Source organism: Sinocyclocheilus anshuiensis, unplaced genomic scaffold (assembly GCF_001515605.1).
Source record: "Sinocyclocheilus anshuiensis isolate Anshui unplaced genomic scaffold, SAMN03320099.WGS_v1.1 scaffold173, whole genome shotgun sequence".
In the NCBI taxonomy this organism is placed as follows: Eukaryota; Metazoa; Chordata; class Actinopteri; order Cypriniformes; family Cyprinidae; genus Sinocyclocheilus; species Sinocyclocheilus anshuiensis.
The window spans coordinates 1,268,379-1,296,344 of NW_015536480.1; the positions used below are offsets into that span (position 1 = coordinate 1,268,379).

Genomic DNA, 27,966 nt, shown 5'->3' on the forward strand with positions numbered 1-27,966 from the left:
GTGTGTGTGTGTGTGTGTGTGTGTGAGAGTGTGTGTGTGTGTGTGTGTGTGTGTGTGAGAGTGTGTGTGTGTGTGTGTGTGTGTGTGTGAGAGTGTGTGTGTGTGTGTGTGTGTGTGTGTGAGAGTGTGTGTGTGTGTGTGTGTGTGTGTGTGAGTGTGTGTGTTTCAGGCGGATGTGAGTCTGTTTCCTTTTTGCTTTATCTGGATTGAGATTATCTGTAATCTGGGTTTCTTTAATTCACCCGCTCTGGGTCAAATCTGTCCATGAAAATGAAAAAACCTGTTTTCCTGTCCGAGCCTCTCTATTGGCCGGATGTGTGATTGACAGCTGGTGGGCGGGGCTGTGTGGGTAATATCTCTGAGGTTTTGTCCTCATGTGAAGGTTAGTACGACCTGTTTCACAGATCAATAAAATCATTCACAGAACAGATGCGGCACGTGTTCAGAAACACACAGCAGCTGATATTACAGAGATGCTTTTTCACCAGATCTCATAATAACTCTATTCTGGCATTTTCTGCAGATAATCTGAGGGCGTCTGTCAGACTCACCGCTCCGCGTCAGGATCTCAGTGCTTTCAGTAGCATGTAGGGTTGGGTATCAAAACCCGGTGCTTTTATGACCGGTATGTACCGGACGAATCAGAACACAGATTTCGCTGCCACTTAAATGCCTGAGCTGTGGATTGAAATATCTGCTCTCTGGTGCTCCGAAACGGAAAAAATACCAGAGATTAAAGTTTCTACTCAAAATGACCCGTTCATCCTCAAACACTTTCCACTGATTGTTAGTCATTGTGTCTTGTGTCTCTGTGTTCAGCTGGGTCTTAACTCTATTGTGTATTGTCTTAGAAAGTGTCTACTTTTTTCAGCACTACATTGTTAGAGTAAAGTTTACAAACAATGATTGAGTAAAATGTACTTGAGTATTGCAGAGTAAAAGTCAGATTTAATTAAGTCAAATTTACTTATTCTCTTTGCTAAGTTCATGTAACTTCATTAAGTAGATTTGACTTAATTCTATACTTAAATTTACTTAAAAATATGTTTTTGTTTTGTTTTCTGTGTAGATAGGAATAAAACTGTAAGTTTTGGTGTGTGTAAGTGCTGCAGAAGTGGAGAAACAAACTCTTAAAGATATGTATTGAAAATTAAATCTACAGACGCAAATAGATAAAGTGCAATAAAATAAACACTTACATGTGTATGATAGATGTTTTCTTTGCACTAGTCTGAGATGAAAACATTTTATGGAAGCCAAATAGTCCAAAATGGACCAGTGCATGAAAACACAGTGTTTTTCTCATTAAATGCTGCAGACGGGCCTGATCTTTCTGCAGGGTGAGAGTGTTTGTGAGTGTCCTTCAGTGACAGCGGCACCGAGCGTAAATCAGCGCGGCGGACGGCTCGTCCATTACTAGCCACGGCTGTAACTTCTCATTTGTGTGTCCAGCTGCTTTCAGCCTCACGGTGACCTCACGCGGCTCAGAGGACGTGATATTCACAGACTACATCAACATCTTTACCACCTGAAGTCAGACGGCCTTCACGAGCCAAACTCTCTCTCAAACGAGTTTACTGAGCAGAATCGAGCAGTCTCAGAGCAGCTCCGATCAAATAAAGCTGTAAGAAGTTGAGAATGTAGATGACTAAACCCTTCAGACGCCCTGCGAACACCGGAGGAGGCCAGCGGTGCGATAGCATCTCCGTCTGAATACCTGGATCTCATTATTGAAAATAAGCCGCATGAATCGTGAGCGCCATATAGATGTGCTGTCCAAACCCAATCCGTTACCGGCGTCTCAGAGCTGGACATTAGCATAAAGTCTCTCTGTAAAATGAAATATGAACAGTTGCAACATAAATCAAGTAAATACGGTATGAATAGAGAGAGAGTCACACACAGCAGGGTTTGCCGCAATGATGCTTACGGCGTTTATACCGTGTCATAATGTAAATCAGATGATTTATTCATTGATATGAATCCTCTGGTTTGTGTCCATCAGGTTAATAAGATGCAGCACTAGGTGTGTACGATATTTATCATGTGCGATAATATCCTAATTGTTGTTTTGCAAGCTGATGTTATCGAGTATATGTCACTTTGCAAAAAAAAAAAAACACGTCTTGAAAGTCCAGAAGCAAATATCCCTTTATGGGTTTTTGTTTTTTATACTTGTATAGTTAAGTAATATCACACAAGCAACAGTGCGATTTCCTAAATATTAGCGCGTGAGCGATTCAACAATCAAGAAGTCAATATCGAGTGAGTTACATTATAGACACTGTTTTTTTCTGTTTTGCCAATGAAAATCATTCGAAACAAAGCCTCTTCATTTCTAAATGAATCAGCTGTTTTGAACGAATCGTTTGAATGAATGACTCAATGAATCACTCATTAAGACAGGGACTTGCCGTGTCATTTATTTATCCATGACAGGCCTAAACTAGCTCGGGTAACCAGCACAAAAACACACTCAGCAAAATATGAATTATCGCTATCGAAAAAATCCCAATTAATTTTGAGGTGTGATTTTTTTGTCAATATCGCACACCTCTATGAAGCACCTGTGATTTGTGAAGGATTGACTCATTACAGCTGATTTAGTTTTAACTGCATCATATGAACGGTTACTGTGATGTAAACACTGCTGATCTCGTGTGTTTTGAACATGGTTTGATCAGACGTGATTCCCCGTGGGTTGGGCTCCAGCCGTGCCGTGTTTTCAGGGATCTTACAGAGGTCTGCTGAGGGTCTTGACAGCAGATTCGGATCCTTCCACAGACAGAGACGTTGACTGGAACACTGCAGCGCTGAACCAAGACGGCTGACTAGTTACTTTAGTCAGTTAAACCCACATCATGACAGCGCGTGTGAGCGTTAGAGTGGGCTTCGTGAGAATCCAGCAGAAAAACAGTGAGTCATTGGTGCTTATAGTGTGAGGAAACGTGTTTTGGAGAATAAACAGTGTTTGCTGTTGGGCTCGTCCTTCAGTAACGCGGCCTCTAATGGCCATCATATGCTGACAGCAACAGCTAACCATTCACTTACTTAATCTGATGTGTTTCTGAATGGAGAGAGATGTAACGTACCTCCGCTTCTGCCTCTGTCTGTGGTTTAGAAATCAACAGCAGGACAGGAATAAACTCCATTAGTTGGTGTTCAGATTGGATGTTTTCAGCAGATCCTCAGGGATTTAGTTGTCATTCTAATCGGCTCGACTAGTTAACCAGGTGAATGATTGTGCCGGATGCGGTCGGTGTTTCACAGATGCTCACGGCTCTGTCGACTTCTTGCTTACGCCTCATCTTTAGCTGGTTTTGCAGTCAGTAACGTTTCAGCAGAAATGCTGATCTTCATTATCTAAACGAAACAATAACAGAACAGACGCTCCGTCAGGGAGGAAAGGGTTAACAGCTCCACCACGCCATCTGTTATTATTACACAGCTCAATGAGACACACACACGTGTGTTTGGAGCGGTGTGTGTTTCTGTCAGGGTCAGGCGTGTGCTGATGTTGGACTGAAGCCCAGTGCAGGTGAAGCTGACTGATTGTAATATTTATACGGATCAGTAGTGTGTGAGAGAATGATTTTCAGATGAAAGGTGACTCTGGTCGACGCTCAAGACGCTTGGGAATTAATGTCCCGTGACTCTCTGACCTGCAGCGGATGAGTGAATGAAATGAAACCCCCACAGAATCTGACTGGGTTTGTTTGTGTCTGAAATCTGAAAGCATCATCAGATCGGCTCAGAAATGCCCGCGGCTGCAGACGACTGTATGATGCTGCTGATCTTTGAGCTTCCGCGGGTTTCTGAGCGTCTGATGGTCGTTATCATCATCTGTGATCATACATGTGAAAGCCATCAGAACATCACAATATACAGTAGAAACCATGAGAACATACTAAAGAGATTATACAGTTTGAACCGGAAAACAAGATCAGTGCAGTGCTAATATTGACTGATACTTATATGAAAATCAATATATCACACATTCCTAATGTGTGTGTGTGTGTGTGTGTTTTACACAGTGAATGTTTGTCTCTGGTCACACAGATGAAACTTTAACCAGAACAGCACCAGTGGCCATGTGGACACACTGGCTGGAAAAAACTCATTACCGCTGGCCTAGATTCACACACACACACGTACACACACACACACGCACGCACACACACGTATAATCCGCAGCCTGAGGCAGCAGCAGCACAGAGGAGCCGAGCATCAGATAAACGGGGAATAATGCGTCAGATCTGCAGCTCTTCAGAGCGGTTGTGGTCAAGGCCGAGGTGTGTCTGTGTCGTCTGAACGTCTTGTATGGTTTCATTACAGTGGTCAGTGTCACGCTTGAGCTGCTCCGTCTGTCCTGGAGGGTTTGACTCTCACCGATCGGTGTGAAAGTGTGAGTGTGTGTGTGTGTGTGTGTGCAACCCTCTACATTGCGAGTAAATCACTCGCATATGCGACTAAATCTTACTCTGGGCTCGTAGAGGGCTGATGTGTGTGAGAGTGTGTGTGTGTGTGTGTGTATGTGAGTGAGTGTGTGTGTGTGTGTGTACTGGAGGCTTTAACAGCACAAATGAGCAGCTTGTGATCGTGTACAATTATTTATATTTATTCTTTAAAGTGTTTAAATTGTACCTTTGCAGTATGCATAATGCCTGTTTAATCCTGATTGTCAGTCCAGTGTGACTTCAGATGTTATTCTGCCTGATTTGGATTGGCCAACTCTGTTAAATATTTTTTAGTGTCCATCAGTTATTATTTAATGTTGATAGCACTGATTTATGAGTGAATATTTTTTTATGAAACTACAGTAAGATGAAATGGCAGCAGATATTTATACACTCAGTGTTGTGATTGACAGGAGGGCGGAGCTTGAGGAAGTGTGACATGTAGGCGGGGATTTAATCAGGGCATCTGAAGAGTCATTTCTCACAGAAAACTATCTCACACTAGCACACTGTACTACACAACACTCACACTAGCATACTATACTACATAACACTCACACTAGCATACTATATTACACAACACATCTAATACTAGCATATTATACTACACAACACACACTAACATACTATACTACACAACATATCTCATACCAGCATACTATACTACACAGCACTCATACTAGCATACTATACTACACAACACTACACAGACCTCACACTAGCATACTATACTACACAACACATCTCATACTAGCATACTGTACTACACAACACTCATACTACACTACACATCATATCTCATACTAGCATACTATACTACACAACACTCGTACTAGCATACTATACTACACAACACATCTCATACTAGCATACTATACTACACAACACTCATACTACACTACACATCATATCTCATACTAGCATACTATACTACACAACACTCGTACTAGCATACTATACTACACAACACATCTCATACCAGCATACTGTACTACACAACACTCATACTAGCATACTATACTACACAGCACACACACTAGCATATTATACTACACAACTACACAGAACTCACACTAGCACACTATACTACACAACACTCACACTAGCATATAATGCTACATAGCACTCACACTAGCATACTATACTACACAGCAAATCTCATATTAGCATACTATACTACACAACACACATACTACACAGCGCATCTCATACTGGCATACTATACTACACAACACTCACACTAGCATATTATACTACACAACACTACACAGCACTCACACTAGCACACTATACTACACAACACTCACACTAGCATATTATACTACACAACACTACACAGCACTCACACTAGCACACTATACTACACAACACTCACACTAGCATATTATACTACACAACACTACACAGCACTCACACTAGCACACTATACTACACAACACTCACACTAGCATATTATACTACACAACACTACACAGCACTCACACTAGCACACTATACTACACAACACTCACACTAGCATATTATACTACACAACACTACACAGCACTCACACTAGCACATTATACTACACAACACTCACACTAGCATATAATGCTACATAGCACTCACACTAACATACTATACTACACAACACTCATACTAGCGTACTATACTACACAACACTTATACTACACAGCGCATCTCATACTGGCATGCTATATTGCACTATAGATCTAATACTAGCATACTATACTACAAGTCAAGTCACCTTTATTTGTATAGCGCTTTATACAATATTGGTTGTGTCAAAGCAGCTTTAGAATGTCAAACAGGAAATAGTTTGTCAATAATGCAAGAAGACAATAACAGTCATTTTTCCAGCTAAAGTCAGTTCATTGATGATTCAGTGATGTCATCATCCAGTTCAGCTCACTTCTCTGTGCAATCAGTCAAGCGCAACTTCGTTCATACACATTCAACACATTCATACTACTCTCATTGTTTCTCATACTACTCTCAGTGTTGCAGAAATGAAAGTATGCCAGAATGTTATTCTGTATTAAATGCCATGTGCTTGTTGACTTCACCTGCTATCGACAGTGTGATAAATGAACTGGAAGTGATATCAGCCATGTTAGGGTTAGGGTTAGACATGTTTTCGATTCATTATTTGATCAGATTGTCAGAATTTACAACATTATTTTATAAAAATGTAAATGAACTGTATTTTTTTAATTGAGATGTGTAAATTGTGTGATGGCTGCTTTCGGTTATTTTCAGTCTTCATCATGATCATCTGTCTTGAGCGCGGGGTTTCCAGTAATCTCTCTCACTGAAGTGTTTGGATGTTCATCTGTGTGTTTTGTTAGCTCAGAAACAAGTCACTGATGGTATCTGCCATGTCTTTCTCACCCATAGTTCCTGAGGGACAGAAAACGCTCCAAATATCAATACTGTTTACATGTCACATTTGGCTTCAGCTGGTTTCTCAGTGTGACACTGTTGCTTCTGCAGGTTCATTTGCTGGATTTGTGGATTCGAGAAATGAGATGAAATTAGAGTTTGTTTATTTTTCAGAGTTGTGAGGATTCATGGCGTGCATCTAGAAGATGAAGTATGGAAATGTTCTCTAGCCCAGTGAATGCAAACACTTGTAACTACACACACTTTGTTCGCACTTAACCATGTTACAAATTGTGTCACAATGGCAGCAGGCAATAGACTGTGCATTTTTAGCCAGCTGAAGACGCCCAGCTTTGAGCGCTTGAGAGTGCAGCGTTTTTTCAGCTGAGACGTTGTGGTTGCTATGATACGGAATATCCGCTGAAGTAATATGGCAGACACATCGCAAATTAAATGTTTCTCCAAGCATTATTTTTCATAACAATAATATGGTAGTCTGGCAATTCCATTTGGTAAAGACATAAATACTCGGAGACAAGTAATAACTTCTCCATTGTTGTTCAGTTCAGTCATAGTACAACCAGGGTGTGACGGTTGGTCGGTATTAGTCCCGCCCCTCCTCCACTGTGATTGGTCATCTGACTAAAAAGTGACAGTGATGAGCGCTGCGTTTTACCCAAAGTTAAACATTCTTCAACTCTCCTGAGCACTCAGTGTGAAAAAGACGCTCAGCGCTCGGCACGTTCCTGGCGTTTTAAAAAACGCGGCGCTCCCATTGAAAACAATTAGAAAAAATATGCTAGCCTCGGAAAAAAAACGCTTTGGTGGACATGCACACGCAGCCTTAGTGTACATTAGTGTAAACCGTTTTCTGTGGTCAGTTTTCTCTTTCACATCAACTACTGTCATGATGGAGCAAGAATCTGAGTAAGTTAAACTGCTGACATGTTTATAGTTTGATACCCGAATAACAACACAACTGGTTTAATGGTGCAGTAACTCCCATCACTCCCATATAAACATATAAAATCATTCTGTCATTTACTATATAAGAATGTTGGGAAACAAACAACATTGGAGCCCATTGACTGCAACTGTATGGACATTTCTCAAAATATCTTCTTTTATGTTCCACTGAAGAAAGAAGGAGTATCACACGCGTTAAGGAGAGTAAATGATGACAGAATTGTGATTTTTGGGTGAACTATCATCCTAAGTATGATGCACTCACAGACCATCAGTGAAAAACACAGAGGTGTAAATCACAGGAAAAGTCATTTCTATAAAGCCTGTTAATAAACAGTTCAAATACATTTGATTCTTCTTGTATATAGACCAGAGTAATCAGTAACAATGCTGACGGTGTTATTTGAGAGTATGAATCACGTCACGCATGAACACTAATGCACGTCACCGACACCAGCCTCAGTGATCAAACATGAAAGCAGCGCAGCTGTAATCAAATTCTGTCTGTTTGAGAAATTATACCTTTGGTTTTCCAGGAAACACACTGAGAAGCATTGAATAAATGAATGAGAATAAAAGGGGTCTGACACATGACAACATCATGACAGCATTACAGTGTGTGTGTGTGTGTGTGTGTGTGTGTGTGTGTGAGTGTGTGTTCACACACGCTCTCCTCATACACACACACACACACACACACACAGTCCCTGTGCTGCGGTCGGGCAGAGCGTGTGCTAATCGATACAACTCTTCCTGTTTGATTAAACACGGTCACCGAGTCGTCCTGCTCCACTGCTCCAGCCAATCACACGCTGCGCTGTGTCAGGTCATTATGCTGTTAACACACTCTGATTGGCCGAGCCCTCAGACCTCCGGCGACGTTAATGAAGGCCTGCTGCTGCGCCACCAGACGACGTAACATCCGTGTGTGTGTGTGTGTGTGTGTGTGTGTGTGTGTGTGTGTGTGCGGGCGGATATTAATGAGTCCAATGATCAGACGTGAACACAAGCACAAACCTCAGGCAGGTGAGTGTGTGTGTGTGTGTGTGTGTGTGTGTCTAGTCAGTGAACAAATGCTAATGAAATTATGTAAAATCCACTCGGGAAATGTCTCCTCCTGAATTCCAGATCTCGTGCCGTCAGATTTTCCTGCTGAAAATCACACATGATGAAGTTTTGAGAAGATCTTTGTGTTTGTTCAAAACTGGTGGCTTTTTTCAGGTGTGAGCAGATTATTTGAGAGGTTGAGATCTCACACTCTGCTAGACCACAGTATTTCTCAGATGGGTTTGTGGTCGGGGTTGCGATATTCAATGCAGAAACTGCAGAAGATTTGTGCGTGACGCTGTGAGAAGATCTTGATCACAAACCGTTTCAGTCACTTTCAGTCCAAACACAGTGAGCTGCAGAAGCTGTAATCATGTTACACCGTGTCTACACCAGACGCGACAGCTAAAGTCTGTCTACACCGGACCTGCTGCGTTTCCTCCAGCCGTTCGTCTTCAGCGCATGAAGAGCCTCATAAATGATTCTTCAGGTGTCTGTATCCTTGAAGCCGCACTGCTGATCCATCACTCACCTGGTTGTCTTGAACTAACTTGTGATTTATCTAGGAGTCAAAGACTATCCAAATGAAGATGTTTGAGTGAATCTGAAAAATATATATTTTTGCCATATCACCCAGCCCTAGTGCCTAGTGACAGTGTGTGTTAGTTATTAGGTGTTATGGGGTGTTATGGTGTGTGTGTGTGTGTGTGTGTGTGTGTGAGAGTGTGAGTGAGAGTGTGTGTGTGTGTGTGTGTTCTGCTCAGTCGCTTGGCTTCGCTCTGGCTCGTGGCGGGAAATGGCTCTCCGTCATCGGTGGGCTCAGACTGATGCTCCGTACCGCGGGAAGATGGTCGGCTGGGCTCTGGGTCCGGGTTCTTGCCAGAGTCCACTCCACGAAGGCGGCGAATTCCTCCCGAGGACCATCTTCGGACGACAGCGCTCTGCACTCGGCGTTCAGGCTTGCGTCATAGAAAGAGCAGAGCGCGTCGTCCGGATAGCTGGTGATGTTCGCGACCAACAGGAACAGTTTGGTATGGTCCTCGAGAGCTTTGTCTCCCTGCTCCAGCAGGAGGAGGAGGAATTCGGGGTGAGTCAAGGGATCCACGGGGACACAACGGAAAGAAAAACACTGAGAAAAAAACGGAAAACAAACAGAGGGGAAAACACGGAAGTTACTGTTTTGGTCGGTCCTTCTGTCACCCTTCTCGGGAGGCAAGGAGCGAGGAACGAGGAAACACTGAGATAGCTTCAATTCACAGTCTTTAATGATCACACGGGGAACGTAGGAGACACTGGAACACAAGGAATGACGTTTGAGGACCGACAAACACTAACTGAAAGGGCTGGGGCTTTTAAACACTGGGTGATTGGGAAAACACAGGTGCAAGGAATGACTAATCAAAGGGAACACGGCACACCTGGGGAGGGAAAACACAACACAAAGAGTCCAGGGGCATGACAAAAACAGGGTATTACAACTGTACATGTCCAGAAACATAGTACTAAGTACAGTTGTGGTCAAAATTTTACAAACACTATGCAGTATCTGCAAAATATTAATTATTTGACCAAAATAAAAAATGCGTGTAAGATATTTCACATAAAAGACGTTTGCATATAGTATTAGTCCACAAGAGAAAAACATAATTGAATTTATAAAAATGACCCCGTTCAAATGTTTACATATGCTTGATTCTTAATACTGTGTTGTTACCTGGATGATCCACAGCTGTGTGTGTGCGTGTGTGTGTGTGAGTTGTGTGTGTGTGTGTGTGAGTTGTGTGTGTGTGTGTGTGTGTGAGTTGTGTGTGTGTGTACTGCTATATATGGTTTATGAGGACACAAATGTGTATAATGACATGGGTACTACAACGTAAACATGGTTTATGAGGACACTTCCTGTGTCCCCGTAAAACAAAAGGCTTAAAAAACCTGTGTTTTATGAAATTCAAAAATTGCCAGTAGTTTCCTGTAAGGGGTAGGTTTAGGTGTAGGGTTGGTGTAGGGCGATAGAAAATACAGTTTGTACAGTATAAAAACCATTATGCTTACGAAAGTTCTGACTTCATTCTTCTCTCTGTGATCTTTAATCTCTCCCACTTTCAGTGGCTGTATCTCAAACGCTTCTGCAATTATGAATCGGGAATCACGGGAGTAAGTCGGTGGGAGTGAGCAATTGTGTCCGTGATCCGCCTTTTTCCTTTGAAATGGAAAATGAACATCAGTCTCTGACTGGATAATCCTCTTTCAATAAAACAGAGTCCATTTAGAAAGCTTTTAGCAAATCAGCCATCTATTCTCAAAGACTTCACAAGGACAAACCAAACAGCTGACAGCATCGAGACGGAGTTCAGCAGACATTATGAGCTTTACTGCACAGCACCTGCTCACATTTACATAATGGCTGTAAACACTGATGTCACGCTGATTGTGTTGTTTTAGCAGAGGTGCGGCGCGACCCGTGACGTCCAGGACCGGACCTGTGCGAGAGGCTCGGAGAACACGCACACGTGTGTGAGACAGCCGTGAGCGATGAGCCGGTGCCGCTCGTATGACAGCCCAAAGAAATGATGCCGTTTATGTCCATTTACAGCCTCGCTGTCTGTCCCACGGCCCGTGAACGACTCATTAAACTCTGTGTCAGGACAATGAAACGTAGCGTTTATTAATGAGGGGCCGTTTGGACGGGGCCCTCACTGTGCAGGAAGACTTTTAGCTGCTTTTGTCTGGAGAACAGACTCTTATCGTGTGATTTATGGCCACCGAGAGATTCCCAAAGTGCTGATTCACCTTTAGATGAATCCATCCTGATAAATCTTTATTCATTTTTCACCAGACCGCAGCTGTGACAATAAGGACGGAAACAGATCAGTAATGCGGCGCATCTGTATTTAATTCTGTGGATAATGAAAAATTGATGTTCTACATGTAAGTCTGTTTTATCTATTTAAAAAATATTCTTATCAGCGAACCCTGAACCTTCTGCTTGCCTTCCTGAGGTTTAACCGCTGCTAACGCAAACCAGCAGGCTGTGTGGGCCCTCAGGGACCCAGCGGAGAGCCGGGTTTGGAGGTTAAAGGTCGCTCATGTAACCGTCTCAAGCAAACTCTTTCCATTTCTTTGCTGTTTGACGCCTCACTCGTGACATATCGTGAACTGTGTGTGGTACATCAGAATTGCTTCAATCAAACACAAGATGCTTTTTGTTCAGATGCCGGCTGTGGCTCCGAAATTGGACGCTTGCTTTTGTCACATGCTTTCAAATTGGCCAGTTTCTCAGGAACTCGGAAAAGCAGGAATCCAGAGACCCGAGCAAAATCAATACGTGAATCGGCCGGCGAGACGTGAGGACTGAAGAACCGTGCTCACAATAGACACACTCATTTCCTCTAGCTCAGGTGTGTGTGACTCGTTTGGATGATGAGGATTCTCTTCTGTGGAAGGACTATGGTTTAGAAACAGCATGTTTGATTGTGTTTGTGTGAGTGTGTGTGAGGACTCAACTGGTTCCTGTGGTCTTGTCCCGGTGGCCATCTAGGTAATTAATGCAGCCTAACAATCCGTGCTGAGTTTTTAGGTCCGATAATTAACACCTCTATTTTTTCAGAATTTAGCATAGCAGTAATTAATAGAGAGATACAACTAAGATCAGATGATAAGAGCAGGTCAATTGTAACTCTAATGAGAGCAGTCTCAGTACTATGATACGGTCTAAATCCTGACTGGAAATCCTCACAGATACCATTGTGAACAACAGATAGAACAACAGAAAGAACGACAATGATAGAATGATAGACAGAATGACTGAACAAATAATGGAACAATAGAACGATAGATAGATAGATAGATAGACTCGCTCACGTTCACCGCTGATGACTCAGCTGACGTTTTTTACGGCTGAATTCAGACGTCTGGGACTCATAAAGCTTTGACAGAACTTCTGAGATTCCCTCAAGGGCCTTTTTTGCATATAGGATGAACAAAGACACTGAATCTTTTGTTAATTTCTCACATTGAACAGATCATGTGGAGCGGCTCTCATCTCTCATGCTGCAGGAACTGAATTTTGTCTTCTGGTTTTATAATTAGATTCAGCATCTGAGCTCCAGAGAGCAGGTGGGAGTGAAGCCAGAGCCCGAGGAACCGGAGAACTGTGCAAAATCAAATCAAATCAAAGCTGATGAATAACTTTCATGTGATCAGAACAGAGCACACGGACATTATTTTCAGAGACGAGTTACTTTAGAAATCTATTCTAGCACAAATGCTTCATTATGTCCAAAAACACATGAAAGCTGCATTTAGAAAGAAGCCAGTGAGAATCAGAAGCAGCAGCAAACTAGAAGAAAGTCTTCAATATTTAAAGCTTGTTCCTGATCTGTCTGTCTGTCTATCCATCTATTGTTCTCTCGCAAAGATTCATTATGAACTCATCCAGCTGCCTTTTACTTACTCAGACTATTCCCAGATGTTTAAGAGAGCCTTTTTGAACTAATTAACTCACATTATCAGAGACACAAACAGGGTTGTGCTTTATTCAGAATGGAATTGAGGACTCCTTTTAAAGCCCAATTTGGATTGAATCTGAATTGAGACAGCAAACAGGACGCAAAATTGCAATCAAAATTTGATATAAGAAAGCAAAACTCAAATGAATTGAAATACAAAGAAATTCATGAAACAAAAAAGTCATTTTAATCTTTGAATGTTGGCTTGATAATGTGAACGACTGATAGAAAGACAGAATGATTGAATGATAATCTATTAGATAGAATGAGAGAATAATAGGTATGATAGTAAGAACGATAGAGAGAACAATAGAACAATACAAAGAATGTTAAACAACAGATACAGCAATAGACAGTCAAGTCAAGTCACCTTTATTTATATAGCGCTTTTAACAATACAGATTGTGTCAAAGCAACTGTACAGCATTAATTAGGAAAACAGTGTGTCAGTAATGCAGAAGGACAATAGTAAACACTAATTTTTCAGTTAAAGGCAGTTCATCATTGAATTCAGTGATGTCATCATCCAGCTCAGTTCAGTTTAAATAGTATCTGTGCAATCAAGTCGACAATATCGCTGGAAATAAAGTGTCCCCAACTAAGCAAGCCAGAGAAACCAAAACTCCATCGGTGACGGAATGGAGAAAAAACCTTGGGAGAAACCAGGCTCAGTCGGGGTGCAGTTCTCCTCTGACCAGACGAACCAGCAGTTCAGTTCCAGGCTGTTATCAGGCCACAATTAATTAATGCTGTTTTAAGGATTCAAAGCCACACGACACATGAGAAACTGCAGCATCTGCATTATAATCACAAGCTTCTCTTCTATTGAAGATGTGCATCACTAAGCAGCTCGAGCGTGAAGATGAAGCAATGAAGATCCTGAATGGAGACACTGTGAAAACATCAGCGGCCTGATGAGAGACAGGCGAGAGTTTGACTCTGATCTGATGCTGCAGTGAAACCGAACTGAAGGTGTTTTTCTGACAAGACAGGTCTGGAATTAGATGTTATTTTTGCGTTTCTGTTTGCTGCTGCTGGTAACTTTCATGACACACTGCATCTTTAAATGGATTCCGATGATGTCACACATCCGTGGATTGTCCTCTGACCCACGACGTGAAGATACAGTGATGTTCATGCTGTGACTTACAAACGTGTTTCATTGTACAGCAGATCCAGTGCTTGAGCTTTACATGCTCGAGCTCTATCGTTCCTTCCTTGTCATTATGTTTATAGTTCATCATCCGTGGTGTGAAAGGCATTTAAATCAGTGGTAAATAGAGCCTCATTAGTGGAGTTTGGTGTTTGTATGTAAAGCAGCTCTGAGTAAATCTGTCTTATTCTCAGCGGCTCAAGCTCAGCAGCATCGATCACTCTGTATTGATCCTTGATGTCCAAAGAGTCTCAAGGAAACGACCTGTAACAAAACCAGCTGACCTCTGACCTTTCCACGGTGCGACCTCTGACCCGAGATCAGTCGTGTTGTTTTGAGGAGGACGGTGGCGTCTTCTGTGTTCGTGTTGTTGGAGTATTTTTAGCTAGTTAATGAGGAGTCGTAAGCGTTTCTCTGGGTGTTTTTGGTTTGATGAGTGTGGCGTCTGGACTCTCTAATGGCCGATCACTGCAGGACTGAAGGGTTTAGCCCGGTCAGCGCTGCCAAACACGCTCAGTATGCACAGCACGACGCGGACACAGAGACGTGTTTGTGCATCTGGTGTGATGCGACTCCAGCAATCGATCAGGATCTCCTCATGTGTGTGTGAAGGAGCCCGCGGGGAGTGTCGTGTTCCTCTGTGAAATTTCGATTAGAAATAGCTTTATTGCTTATTGCTCCCTAGAGACAACGATCTTATCTGTGCCATCAATAACAGCAGGTCTGTCTGTCAAACCACTGAGAGCTGCGCTGCACCACAATAAACACACACACACACACACACACGCTCCACATCTCTCTGTGTCACTGATTCGTGTTCATTTCCTCTCAGCTGCTAATTGACTCTCTACACATGTTTGAATCTCATCACATCATGAGCGTTTGGTCAGTGTTTGTTTAGGTCACTCAGTGTTTGTTTGAGTCGGTCAATGTATTTGTCAGAATCAGAATGAGCTTTTATTGCCCAGAGTGTTCACTGACACGAGGGATTCGTCTTGGTGACAGAAGCTTCCAGTGCACAGAAATACAAGAAGAAAACATTTCAAAAATATATAGAATATATATAGAAATACCCAAGGCACAGACAAAAATAGCCATAAGCTGTATAGAGAAAATATATGTGCAGGGAAATGTAGTGCACAGTTTGTACTTGAAGTCCAGAAAAACAGATTATACACTACAGTTCAAATGTTTGGAGTCTGTACGATTTTTTCATGTTTTTAAAAAATAAGTCTCTTCTGCTCAGCAAGGCTGCATTTATTTGATCAAAAATACTGTTAAACTGTAATTTATTTCTGTGATGTGCAGCTGTATTTTCAGCATCATTACTTCAGTCTTCAGTGTCACATGATCTTCAGAAATCATTCTAATATGCTGATTTGCTGCTCAAGAAACATTTCTGATTATTATCAGTGTTCAAAACAGTTGTGCTGCACAATATTTTTATGGAAACTGTGATTTTTCAGGATTCACAGATGAATAGAAAGCTCAAAACTCATTTATTTGAAATAGAAATATGAGTGTGTGTTGGTCAGTGTTGTCTATATGTGCTTGTCACAGTGGACATGATTTCAGAGCAATTTTACAGATAACTGAACACATTGAGCAGATTCTCTGTTAATGATCCATTCACATGTGAGGGTCACATCAGTCCCTTCAGTTCATTCGGCTGACGGATCGCTAGCTTTAGGGTCACAGACATCACTGTGTCTGGTTTATGTGGAAGTTGTCGTACTTTAATGGTTTTTGCTGTACTATTTACAGGGTCAAGCATGCTGATAGAGGCTATGTGTGAGTTAAGTATCAGAATAATAAAACTCTTTCATCTCATGGTTTGTCCATGGATTGATGGGACTGTGTGTTTCTACTTTCACCAGACAAGTTTGTACCCAGAAATGAGCTAAACCTGACAAAATTTACCGAAACCTCCATTTGGGGACGTCCTCATTTGTAAAAACAGTATAAAAATAAAGTTAATAAAGTGTAAAATAAAGTTTTCTGTTAGAGTTAGTGTGTGGGTTAGAGTTAGGTTACAGTATTTAGTGTATAACTAGCTGTATGAAAAAAAGAAAAGAAAAGTATGCAATGCCCCATTTAGATAGCTGAGTAAACGTGTGTGTGTGTGAGTGTGAGTGTGAGTGTGTGTGAGTGAGTGAGCCCTCGTTGTGTAACTGTCCTCATAATGACATAAAAGCTGAATTCTTCATCAGCAGACAGTCTCAACGAGGAAACATTCATAAACATTGATTAATGAAAACGTACAAATGCTAAAAGGTTTGTGTGAGTTTAGAGGAACCATCATTAGCTCAACAAATTAGTTTTATATAATAATAAACTGTAAAAGTAGGGCTGTGAGTAGAGAATAAAAAATTATTAGTTCAGTGGAAAAGCAATCGAAGTCAATGAAAGTCTCTATAATAGATAAGTGTGTGTGTGTGTGTGTGTGCGCGTGCATGCACTTGTGCTGATACCACGTCTGCATTGCAAAAAAATCATTCTTAATGACAATCTTCCAGTAAAACATGTTTAAATAATTTTCATCTGCTGAATGTTTCTGCCCAAGAGACGTAACAGAATCTGCCTGGGGACAAAGTATACAACCAATATATGATCCATATGGAATATATTCACATCCATGAGCTCAATATGAACATGAGTGTTTGTTGTCTGGTGAATTTAAGGATGTTTAGATGCAGTGAGACAGACAGCAGGTTTGTGTTCAGTAGGGGTGTAACGGTACACAAACGTGACGGTTCGGTTCGTACCTCGGTTTTGACGTCACGGTTCGATATGGTTTCGGTACAGCAGGGGGAAAACTAAATATAAAATTGCTTTTTTTTTTTTTTTTTTTTAACAGTGATTTTCTTTAAATAAATTCAGTTATAATTAAAATGTTCTTAGAGATAAAAATCTACCTCAGCTTGTGCTTTTACATTACTATAAGGTTACAATTAACAACAGAGCCCAAACTTAGATTCAATTACTATTTCTTTTTAAACATAATAATCAACACTCAACCTAAAAAAAATTTATGCACACTTGTAAATTGCACATAATGCCATTTTTAAATTAAATTATAAATTATTAAATTTCTATTTGTTTTTAAAATACAATCATTTACACCGATTTATTTACATTTAAACAGTTAAACAGATTTAAACAGATTTATTTAAATTTAAACAATTAAACAGATTTATTTAAATTTACATTAAATAATTAAGACATCACTAACAGGTAAAGTAAAATGTGATTAATATATAGTCTAATATTTTGTGAAATGCTCTTCTCTAGATTTCTTTTCTCTAGCGCATTAATGAGCTGCAGACACTGATCATTTGCCTGAGGTAAATGAAATGCTACGTGACATTTTGTTTGCAAGCTGTTTTATTGACGTCTTTCCGCGGTTGAAACACTGATTGTGATGAGATGTTCATTGCATGAGATGTTCTTTCATGTTTATTTCATGTTAAAACTAGTAGTAAAGAGGAAGGGATGATTGCGCTGCCGTTTGAACTGAGGCGTTTATACAGCGATCTGTCGCACCGCATCAAAGAGCGTCAAAACCGCATTTATTGTTTGAATTTCATGAAAAAAATTGACATAATTTGAAAGATGAGACTTTGTTTCTTACCAAAAGTAACAATACATAAAATTGGAAGTTTCCAAAGAAGTTACGCTCATGCAGTGGTTAAAACAACACTGTTTTTGTTTAGTACACATGCGTACCGAACCGAAAGACCCGTACCAAAATTTTTGGTACGAATTCATGTACCATTACACCCCTAGTGTGCAGCGAGACAGACAGCAGATTGAGTGTGCAGTGAGACAGATGGCAGATTGAGTGTGCAGTGAGACAGGCTGTGGTGAGACAGCTGGAAGTGCAGCAGGAAGCGAGCGCTGCAGAGCTGGAGAGGTCGTGCTGTTCTCTTTTATGCAGCAGCAGCAGCGTCTGAGGCGGCCAGCAGCTCTATTGATTGTCTGAGGCTTATGTTTTATTGAAGAGAGAGTGTGTGCGAGTGCGTCTGTTCTTCATCCTCACGACCTCAGTCTTCCTCCGGTTTCTCTCTGCTCTTGCTCTCCTCTCTTGCCTTTCTTTTCTATTATTTGCAGTGTGTTTTTTTTGGGTTCTCTCTTGAATCCAGTCATCCATCTCCTGTAATCTCTGTCTGTCTCTCTCTCGAGGCTGCTCTAATCATCTGTCTCACAGCATCTGATATCAGACGAGTGGTTAGTTTAGCTGTTTATCTCTCATCCCTCCAGAGACCAGAGGCTGTTTCTCTGATTCTCTCAGAGCTGTTTGTGTCGTCTCTGCCAGCGGGACGCTGATGTCACTGTGACCCCCCCGCAGACGCTTCAGACGCCGCTCACGCAGGAATCGATTCGTAGATCCGTTTGTTCACACTGGAGACGTCAGACAGCTGGTGTGAGCGTTTGTTTGGTTTACACTGAACGAGTGCAGCGTTTCACTCATTTGAGTCTCACTAGGACAGAACGGATGAATTATAACTCTATAAATGTGACCAATGACATTGAGTAATGCAGTACAGTGACACAAGAATGCTTTCGAGACTCATTATTTTTAGTCTGGTGTTGTCTTTTTGTGTACACAATTGAGGAAAACACATCTGCTTTATCATTTTGTGAGGAAAACACATTTTAATAAAGCATAATCACTCTGTGAAGAATCAAATCAATTCGCTGCCATCTACTGGCGTAAATATGTCATCATCTAAAGAAATGGTCTCTGAAAGAATTAGTGAATATGTTTGAACACATCTTTTTAAAGACCAGATTCAAAAGACTAGAGTCACTAGGATGAATCATTTACATCATTTACATTTAGTCATTTAGCAGACGCTTTTATCCAAAGCGACTTACAATTGGGGGATACATAAAGCGATTCTTCTTAAGAGGCAAACAGACACAGGAAGTGGTTGTAATACCAAGTTCTTAGACATTGTTCAAATAAGTACAAGCTAGAAAGAGAAGGAATAAATAAAGAGAGAGAGTTTTTTTTTTTATTTTTTTTTTTTATGATGAAGTCAAGTAGCTTCGAAAGAGATGGGTTTTCAGCTGTCGCTTGAAAATTGTCAGGGATTCAGCATGTGCAATGCAAACCTGCAAGATCGAGCGGTCTTTGCAATGTAAATCAATTAATAATCATGAAAAATTAATAAGCAGCCGTATGCATCATTAAACGCTCAGTTCACCCATCATTTACTAACGCTCTGTCTTTCCTGTATGAAACACGACAGAATATTTTGAAGAACGCTGGGAACCAAACAACGTTTCAGCGCATTGACTTTCATTGACAAAAAACTTTTCTCAAAATCTCTTCTTCTGTGTTCAGCAGAACAAAGAAAGCAAGTCATGCAGGTTTGGAATGATGTGATGGAGCAAATGGTCACGTCTGGGTGATCTGTGTCTTTAAGTGGTCTGGTTCATGGTACGTATCCAAAATAAGGCCGTGTATGATGATGATAGCATATTCCAGCGGTGTCCAATCCTTTAGTTCGTCTCAGAGCCGAAGCGCTTCAGCAGGACTCGAGGTGAGAGAGAGAAAAGCGGAGACGCTGCCAGTAGAGACGTCTTTGTCATCTCTATAATGGAGAATTTTCCCTCTGGAACCAATTTATTGTTCCGGGCCCCTCCAGCGGCCACAGCGGCTCCTGCGTCTCTTTACAGGTGTGTTAAGCATCTTTCAGACGCCCCAGCGGGCCTTTATTACCCCAGAACTGCGGCTGTAAACCTGAAAACTGCATCTGTGAGATTCACCTGCTATTAGGAGAAAAGTTACCGAAAACAAGAAGCGGGAGTCAACTTCTTTCCTGGTAATTGGAGGCGGGGATGGACAGATCTCTGTTAGCCGTCTCTGCATGTGGCGTCATGCACGAGTCGACAGGCCTGCGTGTGTAAACAGCGAGCGGCTCGTATTCACGCTGTTTGAGTAAATGTCAGGTGAGGCGTCTGCGTCCACTCATTAACCTCGCCGGTCGATGCGTAACCACGGTAACCTTCTCATTCATCTGCTGTGAGTGCGTTAGCCGCGTCTGCGGCCGCTTGACCTCGCGTGTAAGAAACACTGGCTCAGGTCACTGTGAAGATGATGAGGGTGTTAAAACACACACTCTTGATCTGTGATTCTGCTTTGGATCACAGCACGTAATGAGCGGTCAGTGCGAGCGTGACCTCGCTCAAGGACTCCAGGAGTCGAGGTCTGTGACCCAGGGATCAGAAATGGCCAAGTTGTCCCTCCCATATTTGATATTTGGCAAAAAGTGTTTAAAAGTAAATTTTTATGCTGGTCTGCCTCAGCTGTCTATCAGCACTCGTCAATGTCAAAACGATTACATTGACCAATCAGTTTGAAGTAGGCGGGGCTTTACTGTTCACAGAAACCGAACACGAATTCCAGTGCAATGCTTCAGTTTTAACGGTGAAAAAGTGTGAGATGAGATATTTATTTCATATTTGACAACTGTTTTATGATAGAAATGTTAAATGACCAACAATACTCAACGTTTTGTCAAATTCTGCCATTTTGAATTTACAATATAGGCTGAATCATTTGTGTGATTCATAACTGAACGTGACCAGACAAGACTTTTTCATCATATGAATAAGAGTGAATGGGTGCGTTTGTTTTTTAAAACAAATATTATTCATTTGATTTCTTTACAAATATGTCTTATGCTTGTTTGACATCATCATGTGTTTATGAGGATTATATTCTGCTGCAGATCTGGTTTCCTTTCCACTAGAACCAGAGCAAAACCTCACAGATCAGCATCACTAACTGCACAATCATCATCATTAATGATAACACCTCTAATTTGCACTAATCCCCATCAGTGCTAATGTTAATGCTAATGCTGACACTGATGCTCATACGCTCAAAGCGAGAACAGTCAGATGTCATTGCAGATCTGTAAATGAGCACATCTGCTGTCTCTTACTGTCTCATGTTCGCTTCTGTTGCTCTTCAAGTGTCTTTGTTATCGGGTGTTTATATTTACCAGCGTGAGTCTCGGTGAAAGTTTGTGTGTTTGTACATTAATGAGAACTGAACATAATGAAGATCTACTGACCAGCTTCACTCTCATAACACTGACACTAGTGCCTCTGTGATCACTAATACTGTCATCACTGCACTACTGATGCTGCTAACAATGAGTGAGTGAGTGAGTGAGTGTGTGTGTGTGTGTGTGTGTGTGTGTACAGGTTTACATATCCTGGTGGGGACTTAAACCTGAATACACACAGACTCATGGGGACTCGTGTCGCGGTGGGGACCTAAATTGAGGTCTGTGTGAGAGTGTGTGTGTGTGTGTGTGTGTGAGAGAGTGTGTGTGTGTGTGTGTGTGTGTGTGTGAGAGTGTGAGTGTGAGTGTGTGTGAGTGTGAGTGTGTGTGTGTGTGTGTGTGAGTGGGAGTGTGAGTGTGTGTGAGTGTGAGTGTGTGTGTGTGTGTGTGTGAGTGGGAGTGTGAGTGTGTGTGAGTGTGAGTGTGTGTGTGTGTGTGTGTGAGTGGGAGTGTGAGTGTGTGTGAGTGTGAGTGTGTGTGTGTGTGTGTGTGAGTGTGCGTGTGTGTGAGTGTGTGTGAGTGTGAGTGTGAGTGTGTGTGTGTCTATAGAGATGGAGGACAGCGTCTCTTTCATGTCATTCAGAGCACGAGCAGGATGGTGTGAAGCCAGAGTTTCTTCTGCTGTTTCTCTGTTAATTAGGAGCATCACATGAGGAGTCAATAAAAGACGGTCTGTGATATTCGTATGAATGTGTGAGTTATTGTGATGTGTGAGTGGTGGCACGATACGTTTGATTAAAGAGGCAGACGGGTGAACGTTCAGTTCCTCCAGTTCAGCGTTTCCCCTAATTAACGTCAGGAATCTGGAGCCGCAGCGCTTCTCTGAGGCCCCCAGAGCCGCTGCTGGAGTGTTTAACGTGTGTTGTGTAAACTACTTAAGATGGAGGACAGACAGAATTCATTAATTCAGAATTTGCAAATGAAGCTGCATAAAAGTTGCAGCCAATTATTTCCACTCAGAGACTTTCTCTCTGTCACGCTCTTCTGAGGAGGTGGCAGTAAAACACACACACACACACACACACACACACTCACACTCACACTCACACACACACACTCACACTCACACTCACACACCCACACACACACACACTCACACACCCACACACAGGCTTCAGGATCTGTGTGGAGACTCACCTTCATTTCTGCACTGCAGTCGGGAACGTTCTTCAAACTCTAAATCTGAGCTGAAAAACCTCCAGCTGAAGCACACATCAATCACATGACCAGTCACATGTGAAATAACAGTATTTACACACAACAATCACCATGATAACTGTAGATCGGTTCCTCCTGCAGCGCCTGCATGTTCTTGTACTTTCTCCAGCTGCTTTATTTTCACCTGTCTGAAATTCACAAACATGAAGTGATTTATTTACTGACAGATTTGAAGTAAATAACTCACATTCATGAGTTTTCTTTGCTTCTGTGTTAACAGGGAACGTTCCCACAACTTAAACTGATGTTTTCTAAAGGTTATGTAAAAGTTAAGATGAAACATTCTTAGAATAACATTTATAGAACGTTCTTTTATGAGAACATACGCATTCTCATCTCATGTTGAAAGAAAATGTTCTTAGAACAACGAAGAGAGTTTTTATGCTGATGATTTCACTTGATGACCGTTCTCATGACATGAACAACAGTCTCAGAACATGCTTATGATGTTATTGATGTTTGCTGAATGATAACGTTGAAGGGACGGTTCACCCAAAAATGAAAATTCTGTCCAGAGCTGTATGAGTTTCTTTCTTATTTTGAGCAAAAAAAGAAGATATTTTGATTTCTGGTCCCCATTGACTTCCATACTGTGAAAAATTACTATGGAAGTCAATGGCTACCGTCAACTGTTTGGTTCCCCACATTCTTCAGAATATCTACTTTTGTGTTCAACAGAAGAAAGAAACTCATGCAGGTTTGGATTGACATGAGGGTGAGTAAATGTTGACAGAATTTTCATTTATGGGTGAACTATAGCTTTAACGTTCTTGGAGTATTACAAATAAACAAAAATGTGAAATTGTGAGTAAAAAATTGTTAGGAAAATGTTCAACTAACTTTTTTAATAATGTTCTAATCATGACAAAAAAGCTAGACACTTCAATGTTTTAGAAACATTGAAGATTAATGTTCCCACAAGGTTTTCACAACATAGATTTGTTAGCTGGTGTTTGATGGGTGTTTTTGACACTGCAGGTCAAGGTTACACTGGAGACTGTGTGACTGAGTCTGAGATGAGTTTGAACCTGCCGGAGATAGTCTCAGATCGTCTCAGATAATCTCAGTCTCAGATATCCTCAGTCTCAGATCGTCTCAGTCTCAGATCGTCTCAGTCTCAGATTGTCTCAGTCTCAGATTGTCTCAGATAGTGTCAGATTGTCTCAGATCATCTCAGTCTCAGATCGTCTCAGACGCAGATCGTCTCAGATTGTCTCAGATAGTGTCAGATTGTCTCAGGTCATCTCAGTCTCAGATCGTCTAAGTCTCAGATTTTTTCAGTCTCAGATCGTCTCAGTCGCAGATCATCTCAGATAGTGTCAGATTGTCTCAGATCATCACAGTCTCAGATTGTCTCATATCATCTCAGTCTCAGATTGTCTCAGATCATCTCAGTCTCAGATTGTCTCAGATCATCTCAGTCTCAGATCGTCTCAGTCTCAGATTGTCTCAAATAGTGTCAGATCGTCTCAGATATCCTCAGTCTCAGATCGTGTCAGTCTCAGATCGTCTCAGTCTCAGATTGTCTCAGTCTCAGATCGTCTCAGTCTCAGATCGTCTCAGTCTCAGATTGTCTCAGATAGTGTTTGTCTCAGATCATCTCAGTCTCAGATCGTCTCAGTCTCAGACAGACGCAGATCGTCTCAGATTGTCTCAGTGTCAGATTGTCTGAGATCATCTCAGTCTCAGATCGTCTAAGTCTCAGATTTTCTCAGTCTCAGATCGTCTCAGTCGCAGATCATCCCAGATAGTGTCAGATTGTCTCAGATCATCACAGTCTCAGATCGTCTCAGTCGCAGATTTTCTCAGATCATCACAGTCTCAGATCGTCTCAGTCTCAGATTGTCTCAGATTGTCTCAGATAGTGTCAGATTGTCTCAGATCGTCTCAGTCTCAGATCATCTCAGTCTCAGATAGTGTCAGATTGTCTCAGATCATCTCAGTCTCAGATCGTCTCAGTCGCAGATTTTCTCAGATCATCACAGTCTCAGATCGTCTCAGTCTCAGATTGTCTCAGATTGTCTCAGATCATCTCAGTCTCAGATCGTCTGTCTCAGATTGTCTCAAATGGTGTCAGATCATCTCAGATCATCTCAGTCTCAGATCGTCTCAGTCTCAGATTGTCTCAGTCTCAGATTGTCTCAAATAGTGTCAGATCATCTCAGTCTCAGATCATCTCGGATTGTCTCAGTCTCAGACCGTCTCTCGTGCTTTTAATTGGGACTAAATGCGGCTGTGATTGTCAGATTGGAATGATTTCTCCAGTGTTTGTGTTGCATGTGCAGGTAAATATGAATAAAGCATGTGAGTGTGAGTTTGACAGGAGCGACGGCTGCAGATAAAGTAGAGATGGCATCCTTTATGAGCGCTGGATACCAGCATATTTCCACTGACACTTCAATCTCACAGCCCGTATTCTTCATGAAGTGCTCTGTATGGGTGAGGACTCAAACGGCCGTATGATGCCACGTGAGCTCGTTAGCACCGCGTTCCTCGCTGATATGAGCTGATGAGACCAAATGTTAATGCATTCAGAGACTCTGGTTAGAATCTGAAGTGCTTTGTGTCTCAATGAGTCAAACTCACAGCCTTGAGATTCCAGCCATATTTAAGCGAGTCGTTCACTATCTCCGCTAACCCGCTTTTATCCGGTGAATATGTCCTCCAGCTGTCGGTGAGATCCGCTCGTGTCTCTGATCGTAACCCCTGATCCCGTGCCCAGCTTTATATCTTCTCTTATCTCTCCGTAATCTCTTCACAATTAAGCGTCCTGCTCTGGCGTGTTCTGCTCTGCAGCGATTGTCAGTCAGAACCCAGCGTTTCTCAAGTACGTAATTGAGGAAAGTAAAGCGCTAAGCTCCGCCATTAGCCTTGCTGCAGTCAGCGGCCTGTGAAATAGGCTCCACTTCACGGCGTGGAGACGCACAGCACATCCATCTGGCCTCTGAGGGATCCGCGCGCTTCACACTTGTCTCCAGTCGTGGCGGTAGAACATCTGGCCCGACTCGAGCTCATTCATGCCGTTCCTCTCCGGGCGCTTCCTGCAGCTTTACACGAGCGAACGCCGGCCGATCGGACGGAAGACTTCCAGGAGCGGCTCTGGGACGTGATTGAGCGTTTACACACTCGTATTGTTCACCAGAAAATGCCTCATTGTTGGCCGTCTGTATGGATCAGCGCCGAACGCTGTGTTTCCATGGCAACATGATGATTTGAGCATTCAGTGCAGAATAATGCAGTGCAGCAGCAGCGTTCAGTGCCGCTGGTTATTAGAGCGTCTGCATCTCTCCATACTGGATCAACAGAGCTAAATGAGGCTCTTCACTGATCTGACCGTTTGTCTGTCATCAATGAGACTCATGAGCTTCTTGCTCTGATCCGACAACGGCTTGTGTTTAATTACAGTGATCAGATGAACTGAGCATGCGCGCGCGTATGCATGTGTGTGTGTGTGTGTGTGTGTGTGTGTTAATGTGCATCACTGACTGAACACAAACCTCATTCAGATGATCCTGAGAAACTTCACATCATCATCAGATCAACACACACACACACCCTGCTGTATATCAGTGAGCTTATCTCATAGACTTCCATTGTTTTTCTCTGAGGTTAATGATATTTTCTGTCTCCTAATCTGACCTTTGACCCCTAAACCAGCACTCAGAGAAATCCCTGGAAACACTAGATTTAGATATTAGAATAGATACACTCTTAAAAATAAAGGTTCTTTAAAGGATTAGTTCACTTCCAGAATAAAAATCTCCTGATAATTTACTCGCCCCCCTGTCATCCAAGATGTTGTGAAAACATTCAGGATTTTTCTCCATATAATGGAATTAAATGGGGACCAACAGGCTCTTATCTAGCGAAACCATCGGTTATTTTATTAAAAAATAAACATACACTTTTTAACCACAGATGCTGGTCTTGCACTAGCTGGACTTCACGCATGACGTAATCACGCTGGAAAGGTCGCGTGCGGTCGGCTCTTCGTCTGTGTGCTCCGCTTCAGAAAGGTACAGTAGTGCGAAAATCTCATTTTCTCCTCCAACTTCAGAATCATCTGACATCGTTGTTTTACCTTTTTTTGTGAAGGCCGTTTGACTTTCTTTGCACATTCGCTTTGTAAACACTGAGTCGGTGCTTCTGCCTGCGTCACGCGCGACCTTTCCAAGTCCAGCTAGTGCAAGACCAGCATCTGCGGTTAAAAAGTATATTAATGTTGTTGTTTTTTTTAGAAAATAACCGATGGTTTCTCTGATAAGACTCTTATTCCTCGGCTGGGATCGTGTAGAGCTCTTGGAAGCTGCACTGAAACTGTGATTTGGATCTTCAGCCCGTTGGTTCCCATTGAAGTCCATTATATGGAGAAAAATCCTGGAATGTTTTCCTCAAAAACCTTCATTTCTTTGTGAAGACCGGAAGACATGAACATCTTGGATGGCAGGGGGCGCATAAATTATCAGTAGATTATTATTCTGGAAGTGAAGGGCATTGGTGGTTCAACGAGGAACTTTTAACACCAATGGAATCTTTCTATTCCACAAAACATTCTATAAGATGGAAAAAGATTAGATTATTCAGATGTTCTTTACAGTAAGAATTGTTTTTAAGAACTGTTCACTGAAAGGTTCCCAGCTAAGAGGAAACATTTTTAGAATCTTCACTCAAAGTTATGGACAAAGGTTATTCCAAAAACAATAATAGAACTTTCATTCAGGGTTTAGAGTAATATTTCTTAAAACATTAGCACAAAAATTTAATTTATACATCATACTTCATGGAACCTTTTTATCTGACACATTTTACTTTTTAAAAATGTTATTACTTGTTCCAGAACATTCAGAAAACATTCCAATCCTAAAATGTTTGAATGATAGATTTGAATGTTCCCTTGTGTTCTCTGGTTCTTGCTCAAGGGTCTGACCTCAGTCGTGGTATTGAGAGCGCTGGTCATTCACTAACCCCCACCTACAATCCTGCCGAACCCGAGACTCGAACCCACAACCTTTGGGTTACAAGTCCAACTCTAACCATTAGGCCACGACTGCCCTACAACAGTGTGCGTGCGTGTGTGCAAATTTAGAGTATGGGACACCACACTTGGCTACACGTCACTCACTTAAAAAAAAAGGGGGTTTAAAACATTTAGA

The 27,966-nt window shown here is 41.8% G+C and overlaps 1 protein-coding gene across 2 annotated transcripts in view; it reads left to right on the forward strand.

Moving 5' to 3' along the window:
• The window catches only part of lsamp (limbic system associated membrane protein), a 181,229-nt gene that overhangs the window by 122,903 nt on the left and 30,360 nt on the right, over positions 1-27,966 (forward strand). The window lies entirely within an intron of this gene.